At 46.8% G+C, this 18,932-nt stretch overlaps 1 long non-coding RNA gene across 1 annotated transcript; it reads right to left on the bottom strand.

The window, feature by feature from the left end:
* Window positions 1–9,879: 9,879 nt before the first annotated feature.
* On the bottom strand, window positions 9,880–14,819 carry LOC141240119 (uncharacterized). Its single transcript, XR_012305421.1, has 3 exons — window positions 14,732–14,819; window positions 12,301–12,370; window positions 9,880–9,954 (listed from the first exon to the last, which is right to left on the bottom strand). It is a non-coding gene; the product is annotated as an uncharacterized lncRNA (long non-coding RNA).
* Window positions 14,820–18,932: the final 4,113 nt, after the last annotated feature.

Below are 18,932 nucleotides of genomic sequence, written 5' to 3'. Positions count from 1 at the left end.
ACATGCTATACTCATCAGGTGCTACATGAAACTCAAGCCTAAAGATGGCCGCGACACTCATGGGCCGCTGCATTGTGCTTGCCCCCCAGGCTAAAATTTGCCAGCCAATAATATGTGACTGGTATATCAAATACTGTGATATAGACATCAGATGTTTTACAGTAGATACACTGTCATATATATGACTACCAACATAAGGAGCATGAGTAATCCAAGACTTTATCACTACAGGCAACACCAAAACTATAGATACCACCAAAATGAAACAATAGGCGCTTATTGCCGCTAAAATAAATCTCTATTAAATATTGCAAAAATTAAAAGACAATCGTACAGAGTATAGCAATGGAGGATCACAAACACATGAGTATCACATTTATAGAGACATAGTAGTCACATATATATATATACAGTACAGACCAAAAGTTTGGACACACCTTCTCATTTAAAGATTTTTCTGTATTTTCTTGAGTATGAAAATTGTACATTCACACTGAAGGCATCAAAAGTATGAATTAACACATGTGGAATTATATACTTAACAAAAAAGTGTGAAACAACTGAAAATATGTCTTATATTCTAGGTTCTTCAAAGTAGCCACCTTTTGCTTTGATGACTGCTTTGCACACTCTTGGCATTCTCTTGATGAGCTTCAAGAGGTAGTCACCGGAAATGGTTTTCACTTCACAGGTGTGCCCTGTCAGGTTTAATAAGTGGGATTTCTTGCCTTATAAATGGGGTTGGGACCATCAGTTGTGTTGTGCAGAAATCAGCTGGATACACAGCTGATAGTCCTACTGAATAGACTGTTAGCTGCTTTTTTCTTACCATAATACAAATTCTAAGTAAAGAAAAACGAGTAGCCATCATTACTTTAAGAAATGAAGGTCTGTCAGTCCGAAAAATTGGGAAAACTTTGAATGTATCCCCAAGTGCAGTTGCAAAACCCATCAAGAAAACAAAGAAACTGGCTCACATGAGGACCGCCCCAGGAAATGAAGACCAAGAGTCACCTCTGCTTCTGAGGATAAGTTTATCCGAGTCACCAGCCTCAGAAATCGCAGGTTAACAGCAGCTCAGATTAGAGACCAGGTCAATGCCACACAGAGTTCTAGCAGCAGACACATCTCTACAACAACTGTTAAGAGGAGACTTTGTGCAGCAGGCCTTCATGGTAAAATAGCTGCTAGGAAACCACTGCTAAGGACAGGCAACAAGCAGAAGAGACTTGTTTGGGATAAGGAACACAAGGAATGGACATTAGACCAGTGGAAATCTGTGCTTTGGTCTGATAAGTCCAAATTTGAGATCTTTGGTTCCAACCACTGTGTTTTTGTGCGACGCAGAAAAGGTGAACGGATGGACTCTACATGCCTGGTTCCCACCGTGAAGCATGGAGGAGGAGGTGTGATGGTGTGGGGGTGCTTTGCTGGTGACACTGTTGGGGATTTATTCTAAATTTAAGGCATACTGAACCAGCATGGCTACCACAGCATCTTGCAGCGGCATGCTATTCCATCCGGTTTGCGTTTAGTTGGACCATCATTTATTTTTCAACAGGACAATGACCCCAAACACACCTCCAGGCTGTGTAAGGGCTATTTGACCAAGAAGGAGAGTGATGGGGTGCTACGCCAGATGACCTGGCCTCCACAGTCACCAGACCTGAACCCAATCGAGATGGTTTGGGGTGAGCTGGACCGCAGAGTGAAGGCAAAAAGGCCAACAAGTGCTAAGCATCTCTGGGAACTCCTTCAAGATTGTTGGAAGACCATTTCCGGTGACTCCCTCTTGAAGCTCATCAAGAGAATGCCAAGAGTGTGCAAAGCAGTCATCAAAGCAAAAGGTGGCTACTTTGAAGAACCTAGAATATAAGACATATTTTCAGTTGTTTCACACTTTTTTGTTAAGTATATAATTCCACATTTGTTAATTCATACTTTTGATGCCTTCAGTGTGAATGTACAATATTCAGAGTCATGAAAATACAGAAAAATCTTTAAATAAACTTTTGGTCTGTACTGTATATATAATATAACACTACATGCCTCCCTCTGTCTGAAGCCTTTAAAGACTTGGCAAGTGCTACATGCCTGCGCAGTCTGGCTCTAGACAGAAGAACCCATTACGTTACAGGTAAGAGGAGTGTGTATGGCGCCGGAGATTGCGGTATGCGTAGACACTGAACACATACCGCAATCTCCGGCGCCATACTTACCTGACCGGGAGGAGCGTTGCAGCGGTGCTTCTCTTCTCGCCGGAGACCAGGGCAGGAGTGAAGGCGTTGGAATCGGCACATATGCATAGCTCTATCCGGCGCCATTTTACTGAAGACATATTTGCAGTGTGTCTTCAGCAAAATGGCGTTGAACAGCACGGTATGGGCACACGCGTACTCTGGCGCCGCACTGCTCCCCGGCAGAACAGGATACAGAAGCGCTGGAGCACAGGGAAGAAAGGTGAGTATGTGTTTATTTTTTTGTATCTGTGCACCGTGAAAGGGATGAGGGGTGCCATACATACCAGCAATGGGGTGTGAAGGGTACCATACATACCAGGAAAGGGGTGTGAGGGGTACAATGCATACCAGGATTTGGGGGCTGACTGAACCATGAAAACCAGGATTGGGGGGTGAGGGGTGCCATACATACCAGGATTGGGGGGTGAGGGGTGCCATATATACCAGGATTGGGGGGTGAGGGGTGCCATACATACCAGGATTTGGGGGGTGACTGAACCATGAAAACCAGGATTGGGGGTGAGGGGTGCCATACATACCAGGATTGGGGGGTGAGTGGTGCCATACATACCAGGAATGGGGGGTGAGGGGTACCATACATACCAGGAAAGGGGTGTGAGGGGACCATGCATACCAGGATTGGGGGATGAGGGGTACAATGCATACCAGGATTTGGGGGGTGACTGAACCATGAAAACCAGGATTGGGGGGTGAGGGATGCCATACATACCAGGATTGGGGGGTGAGGGGTGCCATACATACCAGGATTTGGGGGGTGACTGAACCATGAAAACCAGGATTGGGGGTGAGGGGTGCCATACATACCAGGATTGGGGGGTGAGTGGTGCCATACATACCAGGATTGGGGGGTGAGGGGTACCATGCATACAAGGATAGGAAAGTGGGGTTCTATGCATACCAGAATAGGGATGAGGGGTACCATGCATACCTGGATTGGGGGATGAGGGGACCATGCATACCTGGATTGGGGGATGAGGGGACCATGCATACCAGGATTGGGGGATGAGGGAACCATGCATACCAGGATTGGGGGATGAGGGAACCATGCATACCAGGATTGGGGGATGAGGAGGCCATATGTACCAGGATTGTGGATGAGAGAGTCATGCATACCAGGATTGGGGATGAGAGAGCCATGCATACCAGGATGGGGGATGAGGAGGCCATACATACCAGGGTAACGCTGAGGGGGCCATGTGCAGCATGATGGGGATTAGAGGTGCCATACATACCAGGACAGGAATGAGGGGTGCCATGCATACCACTATACCAGGACAGGGATGAGGGGTGCCATGCATACCACTATACCAGGATAAGGATGAGGGGTGTCATGCATACCGGGACAGGGATGAGGGGTGCCATGCATACCGGGACAGGGATGAGGGGTGCCATGCATACCGGGACAGGGATGAGGGGTGCCATGCATACCGGGATAGGGATGAGGGGTGCCATGCATACCGGGATAGGGATGAGGGGTGCCATGCATACCAGGATGGGGATGGGGACCACGTATAAAAGGAAGGGGGGGGGCATATATACCAGGATGGGGGATATTGTCAGAATTGGGGGACATTACCCCTATACCAGTGTCAGCAGAAGACCCCCTCCCCCTTAAAAGTGCATCAGGAACACATTTTTGGCTTAAATTTTTTTATTTTTATTTTCCTCCTCTAAAACCTAGGTGCGTCTTATGGTCCGGTGCATCTTATAGTCCGAAAAATACGGTACTTCTTACATTACATGAGTGATATCTATTGTAAATTCTATAATAGCTCAGAAACCGGCGAATCCTCACAGTGCATGGGGCGTGTCATGGGGGGATTCAAAAGTTTTCATTTTAGACTGTACATTATAGTCCTCCATACAGTAGTATGAGCACCACATAGTCCTCCATACAGTATTGTGGACACCACATAGTCCTCCATACAGTATTATGGGCACTACATAGCACTCCATACAGTATTATGGGCACCACATAGTCCTCTATACAGAATGGGCTCCATACTGAATAATGGACCCCATATAATGTTCCATACAGAATAATAGGCCCCATATAATGCTCTATACAGAATAATGAACCCCATATAATGCTCATTACACCATAATTGACCCCATATATTACTCCATGAAGAATAATGGGCGTCATGTACTATGCCATACAGAATAATGGGCCCCATATAATGCTACATAGAGAATGGGCCCCATATAATGCTCCATAGAGAATGGGCCCCATATAATGCACCATAGAGAATGGGCCCCATATAATGCACCATAGAGAATGGGCCCCATATAATGCACCATAGAGAATGGGCCCCATATAATGCTCCATAGAGAATGGGCTCCATACATAAAAATAAATAATAAAATACTCACCTCTCCTCATACCCTGCTGGCTACAGGTCTACAGGTCCTGTCTCTTCAACACTGAGACGTGACAGAGTCAGAAGACGCAGAGGAGACTGGACCTGCGGCCAGCAGGGTATGACGAGAGGTGAGTATTTCAAACACCGTAAAGCACGGGGGGGGGGGGGGTTACACCGGGCCCCCCCAACTCACAGGCCCAATAGCGTTCCAGTGTCCCCAACTGTGAGTGGGCCCCCCCCCCCTCTTGCCCAGGGCCCTGGCACTTGCCCTGGTGCAATGGGTGGTTATGCCGGCTCTGGCCTTGTAGCTGGTGCAGGATCAGTCTGGGGCAGGGGTCTGTATAGTAAGGTCTGAAGTGTCTCGATCTCAGGTCCGATGTGATTTGAACATTCATACAGATCGAGAGCCGATGATCTCACACTGACAGCACGACCCCAACCTGCTTGAAGGGTCCATCTGCTACAATAAATCTGTCTGATCCTCAGCAGAGCGACCATAGATAACATTCAGGATCTGGCCCTGGACTTGTCAGGAGGTGAGCAGCATCCTGCCACTTCCACACTCTACAAAAAGTATAAATCTCCTGTCCTGACCACTATCCGGAGCTCAGGCTAAGGCCACGGCCCCACTATCAGTATTTGGTCAGTATATTTTCTCAGGAGTGGGAGCCAAAACCAGGTCAGTAACAATCAGAGAAAAGGTATAATAGAAACAAGTCACCAATTCTGCATTTATCACCAACTCCTGGTTTTGTCTCCAACTCCTGAGAAAAAATACTGACCGAATACTGACCAAATACTGATAGTGGGGTCGTGGCCTTACAAGAATCAAAGATGTCTGCCCTCTCGTACTGCTCAGCGGCTGAAGCTTCTCTCCGGCAGGCATAAGAACGTGGCCTGTGCCGGCTGTTCTGGGCTGCAGATGCCCAGCTGGCACATGTACACAATGAAAGATACAGGGCCGCCCTGCAGTCTGTAAAGAAGCAGCTGCTTGGCCACCGGCCTGGAGGGCATGTGCCCCTCTGGCCCACCTCGCCCCTGGTCAATATGATACCATCTTTTTCATTAGTTGGTGAGGTTAGAAGAAATTTCACTCCAAGACAGTGGATTTTGTACTTTATTCCAGTATATTTATACATAGAAAACATGGCAATGAAAAACAAGTAGATGCACGTGCATAAAAATGTCCCAACATTAATTAAAAAAAGCCTTTAAGATACAGATAATACTTGTATACAAAAATATTAACACATTCTCAAATTGTATATAAAGTGCACAAAAGTCAATAGCCCTGACATATAGTGTACACAGGGTCCCGTCCCCCCACATGGTATACACAAAATACAATGTCATCCAGGAAATAACAAAAAATAACAAATACATTTAATCTATTCTGAAATCCCATGTCTATGCAAGATAATAATATGTAAAATTCTACAGTGTCAAAGAAATGAGCTAGAGACTACTACATGGCGATGATGCCTACGAACAAGATAATGCCCAGCTAATGCTGTAAATGATACAAATATTACCAGTCACCCAATTAGACACATGAGGTCCGGGCAAGTGATTTTCTACAGTTCATTGACCTCTATGATGACATCTAATATTTTCAATCATTTATAGAGCGGGGTACATTGGGCCTCATTAATAAATCTGCTCACTAGAAAACTAGTTACCCATACTAACCAATTAGAGCTCAGCTAAGGTTGTTTTAACTGACCTGGAAAAGTAAAAGCTGTTCTGTGATTGGCTGGGATAAGTAAAAAGGCTGTTTTAATAAATGATTCCCAATGTACCAAGCCCCGCCATAAATGTTATTGATTACAGTAGGGGCCACAATATCCCATGTGTATAGTCATCACATTCATCTTATTGTCTGCGGTTACCTTGGGACATGCTATATTGAAATGTAAGATGATATCAGTGGGGTCCATGAGGCAGAGCAGTGTGTGGTACGTGTGACATTTCCTAATATCGAGCAATCAATACTCTACCTTGGTCTGGAATGCAAAGTCTGCGTGGACAAGGAAGGGGCTCCCAGATGCCAGCTGTAAAACCCGTCGCTCCACCATCACACGCTCATCACCGTCAGCAAGCAGGGCTCTTTTGCCGATGATCTTAACAGCAAAATGTTTGCGGGTAGATGAATCTTCCGCCAGCAGGACCGTTCCATAGCATCCCCGGCCAAGCACTTGATGGAATAATAATCTCCTCTTGATGGTATCAGAGACTGTGCTTTTGGAGCCGGTTGGCCGAACACCGCTGCTTCCTTCAGCTTCTTCAGCCTTCTGCTTTAGATCCATGGGTTTCTGTCCTGATGTAATCCTTCTTCTTTTCTTCTCCTTTTTGTCCCCTGATGAGATGAAGATGGCTCCTCTCTTCTTGGCTCCCATCTTCTGACTTTCTACCTTCTCCTTTTCTTGCACTTCTTCTTTCTTCTGGACTGGTTGTTTTGTCCTGTTGACTGAAGACTTCCTCTCATCATCAGATGTGTCATGGGAAGGTCTTAGTCTCTTCGCTGCTTCTCTCACCACGTTCTCCTCTACTTCTTCTTTCTTCTGGACTGGTGGTTTTGTCCTGTTGACTGAAGACTTCCTCTCATCATCAGATGTGTCATGGGAAGGTCTTCGTGTCTTCACTCTTTCTCTGCTCACCACAATCTCCTCCTCTTTTATATCCATATTATTGCTTTGCTTAGAGTTAGCCGACATCTGTTCCACTGTTGTTGGTCAATTCCAACTGTCACTTCCAACTGTCACTCAGTGCACTTCATATGGAATCATCATGCATGCACCACCACTGGTCATGTGATCAGCATCTGACCAATGATATTTAAGAGATAAATGAACATTAGCTGAGATTAAATATTCAGGTAATATTCATATATTCTGTGGAACACAAGGTGCCACATTTAGTAATAGTAATAGAACTGCACTAAGTCGCCAATTTAATTTACATTGTTACTACAGAGCATCAGATGAATGTAATATAATAAATATTAGCAAGATGTATGATTTCCATCCACTCTACGTATCATAGAAATACAGATGTACTATCTTTTTATATAGAGATGTAGCAGAAGCCATCCTGATTGTTTGCAGCATGCTATGGTGATAGAGAAGCATGCATGACTGTGCCATGCAAATGGTGAGGAGCACCAAAATGGGACATATGATTCACGTAGCCAGGGGCGTAATGTCCGCGGTCGCAGTGGCAGTCACTGCGACCGGGCCCAGGGGGGGTTGGGGCTTGTAAACGCCAGCAGAAATTTCAACAGGATTTGTGTATCGCAGTGCACAGTCGCTTCGGGTCCGTGCGTGACAAATCAGGGGCTGGGGAGTCTGGGGCCCACCAGGGACATTGACTCCAGGGGCCCACCCGGGCCCACCCACCCTTCAGCTATTTGCAAATACCTGTTAGCCATTATACCCATTATACTGGCGGCTCCTGCCCATCACTGTGCCCTCACCAGAACTGCGATGTACAATTACTGTAGTTTGCATTAAAGGGTTTTTATTGGTGAAAACAAGTTCTCAGCGATGCACAGGTTGGGAAGGTGATCACTTATTTATTGGTGGAATCCGCACTGTCAGAAGATTGTGGCACTTTGAGTATTTGGTGAGATTTTTACCTCAGTATTTATAAGACAAAACCAGGAGTGGAGCAATCCGAGGTCATGTTTTATGCATTTCTCACCCACTCCTGGTTTTGTCTTATAAATACAGAGGTGAAAATCTCACCAAATGCCAACTTGCTTTCTCTGGTGAACTTCTGCTGCTGTGTAATAGTCACAGGGCAGGGAGGGGTTAAACATCCAAGTATTTAATATCTATTGGAAATAAAGAGGTTTCCCCTTATTGATATCAGATAAAACAAATGACCAACCACAATCCACTCTACCAAGACCAATATTACCAGATAGAAGGCAGAAATACCACCACACCGTGACCAGATCACATATTACCACCACATAGTGCCCAAATAATGCCACATACAAGGCACAAATACCGCCACACCATGACCAAAGCACATAATACCACCACATAGTGATCAAATGCTACCAGATACAAGGTATAAATACTGACACACCATGAGACCACATATTACCACCACATAGTGACTGAATAATACCACATAGAAGGGACAAATATCGTCATGTCATGACCAAAGCACATAATGCCACCACATAGTGACAAATAATGCTAAAATAATAAAAATGTAAAAAAGCTCAGTATATTGGGTCAGTGTACAGGTTATACAGTGATCACCAGTGACATTATGCACAGGAGCTCTGTATATAGTGTACAGGTTATACAGTCATCACCAGTGACATTATACACAGAAGCTCTGTATATAGTGTCAGTGTACAGGTAATGCAATGATCACCATTGATATTATACACAGGAGCTCTGTATATAGTGTACAGGTAATACAGTGATCACCAGTAACATTATACACAGGAGCTCTGTATATAGTGTCAGTGTACAGGTAATACAGTGATCACCAGTGACATTATACACAGGAGCTCTGTATATAGAGTCAGTGTAGAGGTAATACAGTGATCACCAGTGACATTATACATAGGAGCTCTGTATATAGTGTCAGTGTAGAGGTAATACAGTGATCATCAGTGACATTATACACAGGAGCTCTGTATATAGTGTCAGTGTAGAGGTAATACAGTGATCACCAGTGACATTATACACAGGAGCTCTGTATATAGTGTCAGTGTAGAGGTAATACAGTGATCATCAGTGACATTATACACAGGAGCTCTGTATATAGTGTCAGTGTACAGGTAATATAGTGTTCACCAGTGACATTATACACAGGAGCTCTGTATATAGTGTCAGTGTACAGGTAATACAGTGATCACCAGTGACATTATACATAGGAGCTCTGTATATAGTGTCAGTGTACAGGAAATACAGGGATCACCAGTGACATTATACACAGGAGCTCTGTGTTTGGTGTCAGTGTACAGGTAATACAGTGTTCACCAGTGACATTATATACAGGAGCTCTGTATATAGTGTCAGTGTACAGGTAATATAGTGATCACCAGTGACATTATGCATAGGAGCTCTGTATATAGTGTCTGTGTACAGGTAATATAGTGATCACCAGTGACATTATACACAGGAGCTCTGTATATAGTGTCAGTGTACAGGTAATATAGTGATCACCAGTGACATTATACACAGGAGCTCTGTATATAGTGTCAGTGTGTGTGTGTATAGGTAATACACATACTCACCAGTGATGTCTCTAGGTGAAGTTCTTTATCTGCAGACCGATATATCACATCTTCTATGCAGGACTTATCTCTGCAGAAAATAACATAGTTAGCTATAACTGATCACTTCCAGAGCACAAGCCACACTTTTCCCAAGATTTCTACACTGCATGAAATGACAAAATGCAACATAGTGCCGCACTACACAGTAAAAATAAAACACAAAATACATTTAGGGACTCCATCTTTAATAAAAAAAAAACATCATGAGAGATCAGAGATTATGGGGCCCAGTCAGGGATCGTACATAGAAATCATGTGGCCCAGTCAGGGGCGTATACAGAAATCATGGGGCCAATCAGGTTATGGGTGTACATAGAGATCATGGGGCCCAGTCAGCGGCGTGCATAGAGATCATGGGGCCCAGTCAGCGGCGTACATAGAGATCATGGGGCCAATCAGGTTAGGGGTGTACATAGAGATCATGGGGCCCCCTCAGCGGCGTACATAGAGATCATGGGGCCCAGTCAGCGGAGTACATAGAGATCATGGGGCCCAGTAAGCGGCGTACAAAGAGATCATGGGGCCCAGTCAGCGGCGTACATAGAGATCATGGGGCCGAGTCAGCGGCGTACATAGAGATCATGGGGCCCAGTCAGGGATCGTACATAGAGATCATGGGGCCCAGTCAGGGATCGTACATAGAGATCATGGGGCCGTATGAGGTGAGGCTCTCACCTCCTCAGGGAGCTCTCACAGGGCATCACAGGCCTTAGTATGAAGCAATACTAGAAGACTTGTGGAATTGCTTCATACTAAGGCCTGTGATGCCCTGTGGGAGCTCCTGAGGGCACCATACTGGGGAGGTGAGATCCTCACTTGGCAGTAGTAGGAGCAGCATCTCCATAGTGTGGCATTCACATCACACTACATGCTGCACTGTACAGGACTCCCAGCCGGCAGCAGGACAGATGAGGAGGTAACTGTCTGGGACCAGCGCCGGACTGGAGTACCTGGGGCCCACCAGGAAAAAATCAATCTTGGGACCCACCAGCACCATGCAGTTACCGTATATAGGAATAACATAAGTCCACAAACTCTTTCAAAATGAATCAACTTTATTAACCAATAAATCTCTGCTGCTGTGTAGTAGTCACAACACAGGGAGAGGTTAAACATTCAAGTATTTAATATGTATTGCAAATAAAGAATGTTTCCATTCTTAATATCCGAAAAAACAAATGACTGACAACCATCCACTATACCTAGACTAATAATACCATATAGAAGAGAGAAATACCGCCACACCATGACCAGAACACATACCACCACAAAGTGATCAAATACTACCAAGTACAAGGTATATATACTGCCACACCATGAGAAGACCACATATTACCACAAAATAGTGACTGTCTGAATAATACCACATACAAGGGACAAATACCGCCACGCCATGACCATGGCACATAATGGCACCAGATAGTGACTGATAATGAAAATGTAAAAAAGCGCTGTATATAGAGTTAGTGTACAGATAATGTAGAGATTATCAGTGACATTATACACAGGAGCTCTGTATATAGTGTAAGTGTACAGGAAATACAGGGATCACCAGTGACATTATACACAGGAGCTCTGTGTTTGGTGTCAGTGTACAGGTAATACAGTGTTCACCAGTGACATTATACACAGGAGCTCTGTATATAGTGTCAGTGTACAGGTAATACAGTGATCACCAGTGACATTATACATAGGAGCTCTGTATATAGTGTCAGTGTACAGGAAATACAGGGATCACCAGTGACATTATACACAGGAGCTCTGTGTTTGGTGTCAGTGTACAGGTAATACAGTGTTCACCAGTGACATTATACACAGGAGCTCTGTATTTAGTGTCAGTGCACAGGTAATATAGTGATCACCACTGACATTATGCATAGGAGCTCTGTATATAGTGTCAGTGTACAGGTAATATAGTGATCACCAGTGACATTATGCACAGGAGCTCTGTATATAGTGTCAGTGTACAGGTAATATAGTGATCACCAGTGACATTAGACACAGGAGCTCTGTATATAGTGTCAGTGTACAGGTAATATAGTGATCACCAGTGACATTATACACAGGAGCTCTGTGTATGGTGTCAGTGTACAGGTAATACAGGGATCACCAGTGACATTATGCACAGCTCTGAATATAGTGTCAGTGTGTGTGTGTATAGGAAATACAGGGATCACCAGTGACATTATACACAGGAGCTCTGTATATAGTGTCAGTGTACAGGTAATACAGTGATCACCAGTGACATTATGCACAGGAGCTCTGTATATTGTGTCAGTGTACAGGTAATATAGTGATCACCAGTGACATTATGCACAGGAGCTCTGTATATAGTGTCAGTGTGTGTGTGTGTATAGGTAATACACATACTCACCAGTGATGTCTCTAGGTGAAGTCCTTTAACTGCAGACCGATATATCACATCTTTTATACAGGACTTATCTCTGCAGAAAATAACATAGTTAGCTATAACTGATCACTTCCAGAGCACAATCCACACTTTTCCCAAGATTTCTACACTGCATGAAATGACAAAAAAAGAAACATAGCACTGCACTACACAGTAACAGTGCTCCAGTGTCATTCTGTGCCTGCTCATCTGTCTGATGGCAAAGATCTAAGAGAGATGAAGACAGAAGACCTATGGATTACGTTGGGAGTGAGGATTTTTCTTTATTAAAGATGGAGTCCCTAAATGTGTTTTATTTTTAATAATAAAAAAAAAAATTCTGTCTTTTTTTTTCTGTTTACTAGAAATTGATGGTGGCTATGTCTAATTTGGCGTGAAACCATGAATTTCGGGCTTAGTACCAGCTGATAAGGCAAAGATGGCCTGGTACTAACCCTATTATTACCCAGTGTGCCACTCACCACCAGGGCCGCTGGAAGAGCCGGGTAAAGCACCTAGAAATGGTGCCATGATGAATGCGCCATTTTCAGGGGTGGCTGCGGGCTGCGATTTTCAGCGTGGAGGGCCAAGAACGCTTGGGCCTTACCATGCTGCGAATCCCAGCCCCCAGCAGCCTGGTTTTATCTGGCTGGCGATCAACATATGGCGGGAAAAAAAAAAGTTAAGTTTAAAACAAATATTCGGCTTCTCTGTCTTTTGATCGCCAGACAAGGTAAAGCCAGGCAGCTGGGGGTGGCAGTACGTAGCTGTCTGCTTTATCTGCGGTGAGAATCAAAAATTTGTTTTTAAAATTTTCTTTTCACACTTCTATATGTGACAGACCCAACAGTCAATCGCAGATGCTGTCAAAGAGGATGGGCTTCTGTGATTGGCTGTTTGAGTAATGTACAATCAGCCCATACATTCTAGTATGGTACTATGTATGGGCTGCTTTCAGGTTACTCAAGCAGCCAGTCACAGACACCCATTCTCTGTGTCAGCCTCTGTGATTGGCTGTTGGGACTGTCACATATATAGAAGTGTGAAAATAAATAAATAATAAAACAGAAATGACATAGCGCTCTGCAGAAATTTTGATTCTCAGCGCAGATAGAGGTGGCAGCCCGTAGCTGTCTGCTTTATCTGCCTGGTTTTACCTTGACTGGCGATCAAAAGTCAGGAAAGCCCAATGTTTTTTTTTAATTATTTAAAAAAATAATTAAAAAAAAAAATGCGTGGGCTCCCGCCATATTTTGATCGGGGGGGCTGGGGGCTGGGATTCTCAGCATGGTAGGGCCCAAGCATTCTGGGCCCCCCACGCTGAAAACGGCAGCCCGCAGCCACCCCTGGAATTGGCGCATTCATCGTAGCGCCATTTCCAGGCACTTTATCCGGCTCTTCCAACGGCCCTGGTGGGGGGTGGCACGCTGGGTAATAATGGAGTTAATACCGGCTTTGTATTATCAGCTGGCACTAAGCCTGAAATTCATGGCGTCACGCCAAACTACACATGGCCACCATGAATTTCCAGTAAACAGAAAAAAACACAACACAATTTTTTAATAAAAATAAAACACAAAACACATGTAGGGACTCCATCTTTAATTAAAAACAAAATCCTCGCTCTGACGTAATCCACGGATCTTCTGTCTCCAGCTCAGCTACATCTTTGCCATTAGACAAATATGCCTGCTGACAGAGATGAGCAGGCACAGAATAACACTAGAACCCAGTTGTCAGAGAAGTGCTCAGCTGGCCTCCAGCCGCCGACCATGTTTTCCTGTGCGTTGCAAATAATGCATACTTTCAAACGCATGCCTATATTTGCTATGCAAGTCTACGGTACATTGCGTCTGCGCTGATTTACAACGGATGCGTTGTAACGCACAGCATAAACGCAATGATAACCCAGCCTAACAGCAGCGAGAAGGGGAGACGGAGCCCTGGAGACCGCCTAGTCAGTCTACTGGTGGTACTATCATGCCCATTGCCCAGTATGTACTGCCAGCCTCTGTGGTATTAGCATTCAAGCTCACATGGCATGTCCTGCCAGCCAGCCACTGGTGTTAGTACTAGCATAATAGTACCACACCACCAGTGGCTGGGCAATGGGCATGCATGATGGTACCAACAGTGGCTGGCAGGACATGCTGGGCATGATTCATGCCTAGTATGTCCTGCCAGCCTCCTTGGTACTATCATGCCCACCCACTATGTCCTGCCAGCCCCTGGTGGTAGTACATGCTGCTGGGCATAGTACCAGTAACCAGAGGCTGGCAGCAGGACATGCTGGGCAATGGGCATGATGAGAACCATGCCCATTGTCCAGTAGTATTTACTGCCAGCCTCGGCCAGGGGTCCTCCCAGTCACCCCTCCCCCCTATCCCTTCCTCCCTCCCCCCTCCCCGTTTCATACTCAGGCGTCGAGATGAGCTGCAGCCGCTGCCTGGAGCGACGCAGGGTCCATACTCCACAGCGCGCACAGGAAGCAGTCCCAGGGCAATGACGTCATCACCCTGAGACTGACCTCCTGCGCACGCGCCGGCAGTGTCGTGCTGCGCAGAGGAGGCAGAGGGCCCATCACTAATCATATCGGCAGTGCTGCGAACCGGGGGGGGGGCTCTGTTCTCTGTACAGGGCCCAGGGGTGTAGGGGGCGGGGCCATCGGGACCCGGGGGTTTTCCTGATCCTCCGGTCGGCCAGTCCGCCCTGCAGAGGGGCATATGTATACATGCAGGTCGGGCACATCCCAGTGGTGCAGACACATCCACACTGCACCCTGTATACTTGTGCACTGCCGTCTGCTGCAGTGGTAGGAGCCGCCTGAATGCATCTTCTTCCTGCCGGAGAGGAGCTTGTGGGCCTGTGCGGTGAGGAGGTGGACGCTGCGCACCTCCTGAGAAGTATATGGCACTCCATGTATCTGTGCACATAGTATACCACTCTAGTGTATAGCAGAAAGGAGACATCGACCAGAAGAGTCCAGGCATGTGGGTGATGCACATAATTATTATATTGATAACCAGGTGGAAGAGGAGGAAATGCAGAAAAAGGGGGGAATTAAAAACTATACGCAAAGGGGACGTCGAGACAGGAATTACAATTAACACCAGTGGGAATGGATCATGATTAGAACAGCAAAGGGATAATACAGAGAATCAAGCCACAAATTAATCCAGTATATAAAAATATATATACATATCATTAGTTAGATATATCTGTACATATGATTGTTTAATTATCATAAACTTTACATAAAGTGCAAGTGCCTCCAAAGAATAAATCTACATAAATTATATATCTCATATGTGAACAAATACAGGTGTTTCTCACTAAATTAGAATATAATCAAACAGTTATTGTTTATTTCTGTTAATGCTGATGATTATGGCTATACGAGTTTCACTTTTTTGTATTGAAGAACTGAAATAAATTAACTTTTTGATGATATTCTATTTTAGTGAGATGCACCTGTGTATGTATATATACAAGGGCTGGTCCCTTATTATTTGGATGTCGGTGTGAATCCTGTAGAGAGTAGTGCACTGACTTGGGCATATGTGCTGTTGACAGATATGTATTTGTATCCACTTTAAGCATTTTTAAAAAAGGTGACCACATGTGCATTGTACTCACGCTATAGCAGATGCAGATCCCACTCCTGAATGGCGTCCACCCGACGTATGTTTCGGCTTCTTGTCTTCGTCAGGGGGTGGCATCATTCGGAAAGAGCTAAGAGTTATACGGCCAACTATAGCCAATCAGGATGGAGGTATGTCTCCACCAACCAATGGGTGCTGAGGAGGCGTGGCGTGATACACAACGCGCACCAACGCTACGAGGAAACTATGTGACCTGTGATGCTGCGAGCACGTGATGGAGACACTTGATCGGGGGTCACGGGGCACATATAGATACAGTCGGGGAGGATGATGTGGAGACGTTCATGTGTATTGCCTCTTCAGCAGACATCTAATCTACTGATTGAGTGTGGATATATCGGATAAAGTGGAAAATCTTCTTAATTTATAATGATGGATAACGAGTATAGGTTACATATTACAGCAATACACAGGAATAGGGGGTAGTGAGTGTTACATGTATATAAGCATAGGCGGATTATAATGAGGACGATCTGGGCTACCGCCCGGGGCCCCGTACCTCCAGGGGTCTCCGGGGTGTCTATGGCCAGATTGTCCTCATTATATGTGCGGCGCCACGGCACATACCGGCAGACAGTGGGGGGGGGCCCAGGATCGCTCCCCCAGCAGCGGCACACAGCCGCTGCTTCTTCTTCGGCCGGGCCAGCACTGCAGCAGTTAACTTCCCTGTGCTGGCCCGGCCGCGTCACTGCTAGGAGACACAGCCCTGTGCGCGGCCGTGTCTCCTAGCTGTGACGTCACGCAGTGCGCACCCGGCCTGCAGTGCTGCACCGGAAAAGAGCTGGAGCCGAGTCGGGGGATGGTGAGTGTGTGTGTGTGTATGTATATGTATGTATGTGTGTGTGTGTGCAGGCAGATGTCATTGTGTGATGTCTGTTTATATGTATTTTTATATTTCAAATGTGTTTATGCGTGTATGTATATGTCTGTATATGTTTGTGTGTGCGTGACTGCGTGCGGCCTCCTGCTGAGTATAGATGGCGCCGTGCGGCCTCCTGCTGTCTCTGGGGGGGCGCCGTGCGGCCTCCCGCTGTGTATAGATGGCGCTGTGCGGCCTCCTGCTGTCTCTGGGGGGGGCGCCGTGCGGCCTCCCGCTGTGTATAGATGGCGCCGTGCGGCCTACTGCTGTCTCTTGGGGGGGGGCGCCGTGTAGCCTCCCGCTGTGTATATATGGCGCCGTGCAGCCTCCCGCTGTGTATATATTGCGCCGTGCGGCCTCCCGCTGTGTATAGATGGCATTGTGCGGCCCCCTGTGTATAGATGGCATCGTGTGGCCTTCCGCTGTTTATAGGTGGCGCCGTGGGGCCTCCCGCTGTGTATAGGTGGCGCCGTGCGGCCTCCCGCTGTGTATAGGTGGCGCCGCCCGCTGTGCATAGGTGGCGCCGTGCGGCCTCCCGCTGTGTATAGGTGGCGCCTCCCGCTGTGTATAGGTGGCGCCATGCGGCCTCCCGCTGTGTATAGGTGGCGCCGTGCTGCCTCCCGCTGTGTATAGGTGGCGCCGTGCGGCCTCCCGCTGTGTATAGGTGGCGCCGTGCGGCCTCCTGCTGTGTATAGGTGGCGCCGTGCGGCCTCCCGCTGTGTATAGGTGGCGCCTCCCGCTGTGTATAGGTGGCGCCGTGCGGCCTCCCGCTGTGTATAGGTGGTGCCGTGCTGCCTCCCGCTGTGTATAGGTGGCGCCGTGCGGCCTCCCGCTGTGTATAGGTGGCGCCGTGCGGCCTCCCGCTGTGTATAGGTGGCGCCGTGCGGCCTCCCGCTGTGTATAGGTGACGCCGTGCGGCCTCCTGCTGAGTAAAGATGGCGCCGTGCGGCCTCCTGCTGTCTTTGGGGTCGGGGGCGCCGTGCGGCCTCCTGCTGAGTATAGATGGCGCCGTGCGGCCTCCTGCTGTCTCTGTGAGGGGGGCACTGTGCGGCCTCCCGCTATGTATAGATTGCACCGTGCGGCCTCCTGCTCTCTCTGGGGGGGGTGCTGTGGGCCTCTCGCTGTGTATAGGTGGCGCCGTGTGGCCTCCCGCTGTGTATAGATGGCGCCGTGCGGCCTCCCGCTGTGTATAGATGGCTACGTGCGGCCTCCCGCTGTGTATAGATGGCTACGTGCGGCCTCCTGCTGTGTATAGATGGCTACGTGCGGCCTCCAGCTGTGTATAGATGGTTACGTGTGCTCAATATTGAGTCATACAATTAATGTAAGGCTATGTGCCCACGATGCAGAAATGCTCCGGATTTTTTTTGAGCGTTTCCGCATCTCCCTGGCAGAAAAAACGCATGTGGATTGTACATGCGGATTGTACATGCTTTTTTCCTGCCTGGGACTTGCTGATGTGAAGCGTTCTTCACTTGCATTTCCGCATGCGGGTTGACAAGCGCTTTCCAAGCGATTTTAGCATCACTTGGAAAGTGGTTGACAACTTGGTCACACTATATAAATACATGCAACCGGCATGGATTTATATAGTGTGACCATAAAAGAATGGTAAAAAATAAATATATAATTACCTTCTGATGGCCTGCCGACGTCAGCGGTCGCGTGACCCGTCACATGACTAAATGACGTCACGGCAGGTCCTTTTCAGACCATCGCGAGCTGCTGGCAAGCCAGGACGCATCGGATAAAGACATCGGGGGCCATCAGAAGGTAAGTATAATATTTATTTTTTATTTTATTCTTTTTTTACAGGTTCTATGGTACCCGGGTCCGGAGGACAGTCTCCTCTTCTCCAAACCCGGGTACCATCCGCACATTGAAGCGCATGGATTCTGTATGTACAGATGCAGTGATGCGGATTCCACGTGTTCTAATGCAAGTCAATGGCGGCGAAAGCGCCGTGCTTCCGCAAAATAATTGGTAGTGCAGCGGATTTTTCCGCAATGATAATTCGCAGCGGAAATTTACACAGCATGTGCACAGCACATGCGGATTATCATTGGGGAACATGGCCGACCTTCTATCAAGCGTTT

Source organism: Phyllobates terribilis, unplaced genomic scaffold, assembly GCF_046119375.1.
Source record: "Phyllobates terribilis strain yellow unplaced genomic scaffold, ASM4611937v1 Scaffold_785__1_contigs__length_677335, whole genome shotgun sequence".
Classification (NCBI taxonomy): domain Eukaryota; kingdom Metazoa; phylum Chordata; class Amphibia; order Anura; family Dendrobatidae; genus Phyllobates; species Phyllobates terribilis.
Note: the sequence above shows the minus strand (reverse complement) of the source record. Positions and strands in the feature narration are given on the sequence as shown.